Raw genomic sequence first — 8,855 nt, 5'->3', positions numbered from 1 at the left:
TATGATTTATAATTGTATGAGTACCATTTCACCAATGTACCAGCATATAATCAAAGCGATTTATATGAAAATTCAAATATTGCCAATATATCAAAATCCATTCTACATGAACACTCATGTGTTTGGTTTTATTTAATGTATATCGCAAATAACGTATACGAAATTGGATAAATTTTAAATTTGTTGTCAAAATACAAAGCTCAAACACAATTTATATTGGTTTAAGCAAATACACGTGTGATAATATATTAAGTGCAAATAAAAAGATATTTTTGAACGAAAAAATGTATATATTTAAATGGATATATTTAATAATCGAATGTTGTACATATTAAACAAATGAGAGAATATTAATTCTCTCGTTATATATTGCTAAAATTTTATATTAAATGTATATAGAAAAATATATAGAGAAAAATGGCGAATGTGAATGCTATATAAAAATGGCCGCATTCGTTTAACAAATTCTCATAAACTGTTGTTAAAAACTATGTATTATTATACTGTTTTTTTTATTCAAAAGTATATTGAGTTGTCAAATATTTACATATGTGTGCATGTGCGCACGAAACAAAAACATTATTCTGGTTGATCCTGCCAGTAGTTATATGCTTGTCTCAAAGATTATGCCATGCATGTCTAAGTACACACGAATTAAAAGTGAAACCGCAAAAGGCTCATTATATCAGTTATGGTTCCTTAGATCGTTAAAAGTTACTTGGATAACTGTGGTAATTCTAGAGCTAATACATGCAATTAAAACACGGACCTTATGGGACGTGTGCTTTTATTAGGCTAAAACCAAGCGATCGCAAGATCGTTACATTGGTTGAACTCTAGATAACATGCAAATCGTATGGTCTTGTACCGACGACAGATCTTTCAAATGTCTGCCCTATCAACTTTTGATGGTAGTATCTAGGACTACCATGGTTGCAACGGGTAACGGGAATCAGGGATCGATTCCGGAGAGGGAGCCTGAGAAACGGCTACCACATCTAAGGAAGGCAGCAGGCGCGTAAATTACCCACTCCCAGCTCGGGGAGGTAGTGACGAAAAATAACAATACAGGACTCATATCCGAGGCCCTGTAATTGGAATGAGTACACTTTAAATCCTTTAACAAGGACCAATTGGAGGGCAAGTCTGGTGCCAGCAGCCGCGGTAATTCCAGCTCCAATAGCGTATATTAAAGTTGTTGCGGTTAAAACGTTCGTAGTTGAACTTGTGCTTCATACGGGTAGTACAACTTACAATTTTGGTTAGTACTATACCTTTATGTATATAAGCGTATTACCGGTGGAGTTCTTATATATGTTTAAGTACTTGTATTTTTTTATATATTCCTCCTAATTAAAAACCTGCATTAGTGCTCTTCATCGAGTGTTATTGTGGGCCGGTACAATTACTTTGAACAAATTAGAGTGCTTAAAGCAGGCTTCAAATGCCTGAATATTCTGTGCATGGGATAATGAAATAAGACCTCTGTTCTGCTTTCATTGGTTTTCAGATCAAGAGGTAATGATTAATAGAAGCAGTTTGGGGGCATTAGTATTACGACGCGAGAGGTGAAATTCTTGGACCGTCGTAAGACTAACTTAAGCGAAAGCATTTGCCAAAGATGTTTTCATTAATCAAGAACGAAAGTTAGAGGTTTGAAGGCGATCAGATACCGCCCTAGTTCTAACCATAAACGATGCCAGCTAGCAATTGGGTGTAGCTACTTTTATGGCTCTCTCAGTCGCTTCCCGGGAAACCAAAGCTTTTGGGCTCCGGGGGAAGTATGGTTGCAAAGCTGAAACTTAAAGGAATTGACGGAAGGGCACCACCAGGAGTGGAGCCTGCGGCTTAATTTGACTCAACACGGGAAAACTTACCAGGTCCGAACATAAGTGTGTAAGACAGATTGATAGCTCTTTCTCGAATCTATGGGTGGTGGTGCATGGCCGTTCTTAGTTCGTGGAGTGATTTGTCTGGTTAATTCCGATAACGAACGAGACTCAAATATATTAAATAGATATCTTCAGGATTATGGTGTTGAAGCTTATATAGCCTTCATTCATGGTGGCAGTAAAATGTTTATTGTGTTTGAATGTGGTTTGTCCCATTATAAGGACACTAGCTTCTTAAATGGACAAATTGCGTCTAGCAATAATGAGATTGAGCAATAACAGGTCTGTGATGCCCTTAGATGTCCTGGGCTGCACGCGCGCTACAATGAAAACATCAACGTGTATTTCCTAGACCGAAAGGTCCGGGTAAACCGCTGAACCACTTTCATGCTTGGGATTGTGAACTGAAACTGTTCACATGAACTTGGAATTCCCAGTAAGTGTGAGTCATTAACTCGCATTGATTACGTCCCTGCCCTTTGTACACACCGCCCGTCGCTACTACCGATTGAATTATTTAGTGAGGTCTCCGGACGTGATCACTGTGACGCCTTGCGTGTTACGGATGTTTCGCAAAAGTTGACCGAACTTGATTATTTAGAGGAAGTAAAAGTCGTAACAAGGTTTCCGTAGGTGAACCTGCGGAAGGATCCTTATTGTATGCTTCTACCGTTAACAAATATTGCCAATTTACCAAAACATAAAATTTTTTTATAAAATCATAATTGTAAAATAAATATGTCCAGTTGTATATATTATATGTATATATTAATAATATTGCCAATAGTGGCTATACAAATGACATGGTTCTATGTGTGTAGCAATTAATATAAAAATACATATTGATGATATATTACAATATATTGATTTATAAAATCTGTGTGCATATGTACCATAATATGCACGCGTTGCGAATATGTATTGTCCATCATAGCTATGGACATACATTGGTTAATGCAACAGCCTAAAAAGTACAATGTTGTACCTGAATTCAGGTTAATACTTTTATATAAATTGATATTTATCAAACAAGCTAAACTACACAATATATATTTATAAATATGGTAATATATCGTTTATATAAAACTAAGACATTTCGCAGCATTCTTTTAGGATACAAATAAAGTTTATTGAAGGAATTGATATATGCCAGTAAAATGGTGTATTTTTAATTTCTTTCAATAAAAACATATCTGACAAATAATTTAATAAACCAATTTTAATCACTCTAAGCGGTGGATCACTCGGCTCATGGGTCGATAAAGAACGCAGCAAACTGTGCGTCATCGTGTGAACTGCAAGACACATGAACATCGACATTTTGAACGCATATCGCAGTCCATGCTGTTATGTACTTTAATTAATTTTATAGTGCTGCTTGGACTACATATGGTTGAGGGTTGTAAGACTATGCTAAATAAGTTGTTTGAAAATTTTACGAAATTTTTAAGCAAATTGTATATTATTGGATATATATATATAATTATACATATGTATAAAAAAATATATTTTATATAATTATTATAAATAAATATAGGTATGTATGAAAATCCTATCCTATATGATTTTACATATATTATCAAATATATGTAAATATGAATATGCAGAAAGAGAGAACACTTTAAGAGATATATGATTGAAAATATTTGGTAAATATTATATAACTTATATATGTTTTATAAAGTTATACAGAAATTGTTTCTATAAGGAGCAAATGATATACATAAATATTTTATGATTATGAAACACAATATATTAAGATACATTTTATATAAATATATGAAATAAGTGGAGACCATGGATATAAAAGCCAATAAGAGAATATGATATAATTGGAAATAACTTGGAAAGTTCATATCAAATAATATAATATACAAAGGATATATAAAATATAGCAACTTACATAAATAAGAAATGAACAATATGATATAAATGCAAGTCGTAAGTTGTTATATATTATAGCTTCAGCATGATATGAGTATGCAGCAAAGATATGATATGATTATTTCATATAATATTTCGTATGAATCATACATTGATACAAGATACAAGTTTAAAGTTGTTATTATAAAATAACAAAATTATGGCTTATATGGATATGGGAATTTTTCCAATATAGCTTCAGCATGAAATAGCTGTAGAAAAAGATAAAAGACGGAACTATATATTTTGAGAACATCCGTTCTCTTGAGGTTTGATTTATTGAATGTCTTACTGAAATGTATCTTAGGTTCTACTTAGCTAAAACCAGCGTAGCTGCGCTGCCAGGAACGTCGGCAGCGGAGCGGCCGCATTTATATATTCGTTATATATATGCCCAGCGCTGCTGATAGCGTGGGGCGCGAGGGGAATCGGATGCGCGTGTACTTTATGTATCGTCAAGCTATGAGAATATGCTGACGATACATTTATGTCGCTCGAGGCACAACTTGGGTGATCGTATTATGTTTCACCCGAGCTATGTCTGGGACTTGTTTACGTAACTGCAACAAAGTGTTACAGTGTATATTCTTTAAGTATTGTTGGTACAGTGGGTACCAACTATGTGCGCATACTACATCTCCCTCCTTTTGAAAAATAACGTAACCTAGTGAAGTTATTTTCTTATTATTATTATTATTTCTTAAAATGTAATAAAATATATAAAGTAATGTATATTTTTATTTTTATTACTATTAAAATATTTTTTTTTTTTTATCATTAAAAATATATATATTTTTTTTGTTTTATGAAATACAAATTTTTAGTCTATCTTTATGGACAGTTTGTTTCTTTTTCCTATCATCATAGAGTTTTCTACTCTATAAGGGCCTGTATATTTAAAATCTAACTTATGACCTGTTTCGTTTTTTAGCAAAACTTTATCACCTACTGACATATCTATATTTCTTACTTTCTGATCATATAATTTCTGATTTCTTTTCTTATTTTCTTCTATCATAATTCTAGCTCTTTTGTATGCTACCTCTAGTCTATATTTACTTTCCTTAGCATAGTCATCTATATTATATATCGGTTCTATGTTATCTATACTGTTAAATTGTATTGGTAAATTAAAGTTTCTGCCAAATACCAATTCATATGGACAATAATTGTGTGCCATAGATGGTGTAGTGTTAAAGCAGAAGACGAAGTATTGAAGCCATACGTCCCAATCAGTCTTATCAACTGATATGTATGAACGTATGTATTCATTAAAAGTTCAATGACTTCTTTCTACTGTCCCTACTGTCTGGTGGTGGTGTGCTGTGGAAGTTATGTTTTCTATTTCTAGAAATTTACATAAGTTCGTGATTATTGAATTCTTGTATTCTGTTCCCATGTCCGTAATGAACGTCTTCATTGGACCGTACTTCAGAATAAATTCTTCAAAAATAGCTATCGCTACTGTGTTAGCACTTTTATTTCTAATTGGAATGGCAACTAGGAATTTTGTCAAGTCACAGATTAAAGTGACTGCATATTCATTTCCCTGTTCTGATTTAGGAAGTGGACCGATCGTATCCACTATTACCCGATCTCTTTGGTCATACCTTTCCAAAAGTAATATCTTTTGACCTTGGCCAAGGTTTTTGTTATGCCTGTATGTCCTCCTGGAATTGGATCGTCATGTAATGTAGACAAGATTGCTTCTTTTTCTTTAATGTTCTCAATTTTTTATTGCCCATATTTTTAAAATTATCTATTGAAATGTATTCAAAGATATTTTCCCACGGTGCCACTTTGAGTTGGCTGATTCTTTGTTTACCGGCTTGCATTTCAAGCCTTTGGAAGAACTGACCTAAGTCAAGGGTTCCATAAGTATACAAATCGCTAATCTCATATCTTGCTGTAATTTTTTTTTCATGTTTAAAAAAACATAAATTATTTTTTACGTGCAAGGTCACTACTTTGCGTACTTCGTCATTGTTAATGACTTCATATACGTTGGGCTTTGAAGCTTTTTCTAGAGATTGCTTAGGCAATTCTATCTTTTCTTTTCCTGCGCAGGATTTTTGTCTACTTGTCTGTCTTGTAGTGACTTTTAATATATTTGCTGTTATGTTTTTTAATTCCTTTATTGTTATTCGTGACAGTGCATCTGCCACGAAATTGTCTTTACCCTTTAGATACTCGACTGTAAAGTCGTATTCTTCTAATTCAAGCCGCATGCGTGTAAGTTTTGAGCTAGGATTGACCATTGAAAATAGATATGTTAATGGTCTGTGAAATTTTTGATAAAACATCTGTAATAATTGCAAAATGCAACGAATCGTCTAGCGCTGTCCGCGTCATGCGGGATTGGATAGTTTTTGATGACGTCATATTTTTTGTCATCTGGCAAGATTACTTTATCTGTGCATTTATGACCGAGAAAGGTCACTTCGTGCATGAAAAATGAACATTTTTGTGGGTGTAATTTTAGGTTGTGTTTCCTGCATACCTCAAAAATATCTTGTAAATTTTTGAGCATATGTTTTTCGGAACAACCAATGACTATAAGATCGTCCATATATAGGAATGCTTGCGAAGCTTCAAGTCCAGAGAATGCTATAGTCATCATTCTTTGAAATGAATTTGGCGCTATTTTTAAACCAAATGGTAGTCGCGTGAAGCGATAAGAGCCATTGCTCGTTGAAAAAGACGTTATATTACGTGAACTTTCTTCTAGTTCAATTTGATGAAAGCCTGACATTAAGTCAAGGCATGAGAAGTATTTTGCTCTACCTAGTTGATTTTAAATGTCATCAATTCTAGGTAGTGGAAATTTATCTGACAGGAGTTTTTATTTATTTGACGATAGTCAATTACTAATCGCCATTTCTTTTGCTCTGTGCCCGGGAGGGCTTTCTTTGGTACAAGTAATAAGGGGCTATTATACTCTGATACGGAAGGTTCGACTATTTTGTCGTCTATTAATTTTCCTACTTGTTTTTGTATTTCCTCAACTTGGCTATGCGGGCTTCGATAGTTTTTTATGTATACTGGTTCATCATCCCTCAATCTCAATTTCTGTTTATAAAAATTATTTGTTGTTATTGCTTCGGTGTCAAGTCCGAATATGTCACTATATTTGGAACATAATTCCGTTAATGGTTGTTTGAATGCAACTGGAAAGTTCTTTGTGAGCTGAGCTAGGACAGTTTGTTCCCTTATTTTAGGATTTGGTTGAACTACATTGTATTTCGAAAGTGGTTCATATTTTAAATTATTTAAATTAATTAGCTGGTCTCTACTGGTTATATTTAGTAATCGGACAAATGCGTTTCGAGTGGTTGCAACGGTGTTTGCAACATAAATACCAGTTTGAATTTCCTGGTTTGGGATTAGCACATTATCTTCACTCGAAGTTAGTAATACTTTTCGGACAACTTGTGATCTTGCTGGTAGAAGTATTGTATTGTTACCAGAACTGTATGTTATTGGAACATAAATTTGAATGTCTATATTATCTGGTCGTATTATATACCAGTCTTCTGAAGGTTTCAGATCTATTTGACAATTTAGTGCTTTTATAAAATCGATTCCTATTATTCCATCACATGGGATTGCGAAATTTTTGTTAACTAAATGGAAATTGTGTGGAATTATGTAATTATCTGTCTGTAGCTCTATTGGGGCAAGGCCTAGGGATTTTATAATACCTTCACCTATGCCTTGAATATCTATTTTACTATTTATTTGTATGTCGTTGAAGACATCTGAAGTTTCTTTTATTAGCGATATGTTCGCTCCTGTATCTACTAGGAATGTTAGATGTTTTCCTGTATTGGCATTGTTAAATGACACGAAAATGTTAAGATTGAGATTGATGGTTTGAACATTTGCTCTTAATAATTTGGAGTATCTAAAGGAGTTTGGGAGTTTCCCGAAGCCGTCTGGGTAACACGGACATTATTGTTGTGTCTTGTGTTCCCATTTCTGACGTAATTTTGGTTGTTATGGGATGTGCCGTTACCACGGTTATTTCCTCTATAAGTACCACGACCTCTATAATTATTTGACTGATAGTTACTATTAGAATTGTTGTTATTGTAGTAGCCACTACCATTTCCTCTACCTCGATAGTTACTTCGGTAGTTACTACCGCGGTAGGCTTGTCCTCTTCGCGTGTACAGTATTGAACTTGCGTTGCCCGTCATTTCAGTACTACATTGTATATACTTTGTGACGGCATCGTTCATGGTTGTGAAGTTACCTGCCTCTAAAATGTTTTTTAGTTTACCATGCTCACAATTTTTAACCATTGTGTTAATGGCTTCTTTTGTACTGAATTTTTTAGCATGTTCGGCTGGTAGCCCTTCATCGATCAGATGTCAGGTCAGATGTTTCACCGATTATAGTGTCTTTTAGTTTCTTTATGATTTCGTCTATTGTGTTAAGTTCTTGAACTTTGTACAGTGTTGTTCCTATAATCTTTGACTTTATTACTTCGATTGCTTAGGATTCATGAGGTCCTTTTGTTAGGTTAACTAATTTAATTGCTGTTATGAATCGTTGCAAATGAAGTTTCTGTCCATTAAATTCAGGTATGGCGTGCGAAATATCTTTGATATATGCCCGTTGGGCAACTGGGTCGTCTGCCATTCTGATATGTTTTTGTTCTATCACACTATTCGATGAATCTGAATCAGACAAATCTTGATCTTGATATTGTGGTACTGTTAACACAGCTGGGATCGTTAGAACGTGTAGATTTTTTCTTCCACGTTTGTTTCATGATCAAGTAATTCAACCTCTTGGTCAACTTCTATATTTTGACTTGTTCCAGGTTGTGCTATGTCTATGGTCAATGGAGTATTCAAAACTGTTGGGATTGAAATATCCAAGTTAAATCTATTTTTAACCGATATCAAGTTTGATCGAAGTCTGATCAAGAGCTTTGATACCTGTGTCCAATGTGCTTCCTTTATATGCGCTTTGTTTTCATGAATTATTTGGCGTGCTTCATTAAAACATTCAACTAATATTGTCGCATGTTTT

At 34.0% G+C, this 8,855-nt stretch overlaps 1 non-coding gene and 1 pseudogene across 1 annotated transcript; both read left to right on the top strand.

Annotated features, from left to right (window-relative positions):
* Positions 1–581: 581 nt before the first annotated feature.
* Positions 582–2,548, top strand: LOC121405188. The gene has a single exon (XR_005968400.1). It is a non-coding gene; the product is annotated as a small subunit ribosomal RNA (ribosomal RNA).
* A 568-nt stretch (positions 2,549–3,116) lies between these two features.
* LOC121405194 lies at positions 3,117–3,295 on the top strand (annotated as a pseudogene).
* The last annotated feature ends 5,560 nt before the right edge of the window (positions 3,296–8,855 follow it).

Source organism: Drosophila obscura, unplaced genomic scaffold (assembly GCF_018151105.1).
Source record: "Drosophila obscura isolate BZ-5 IFL unplaced genomic scaffold, ASM1815110v1 contig_75, whole genome shotgun sequence".
Classification (NCBI taxonomy): domain Eukaryota; kingdom Metazoa; phylum Arthropoda; class Insecta; order Diptera; family Drosophilidae; genus Drosophila; species Drosophila obscura.
The sequence above is the reverse complement of the archived record's forward strand: the minus strand, read 5'-3'. Positions and strand labels throughout refer to the sequence as shown.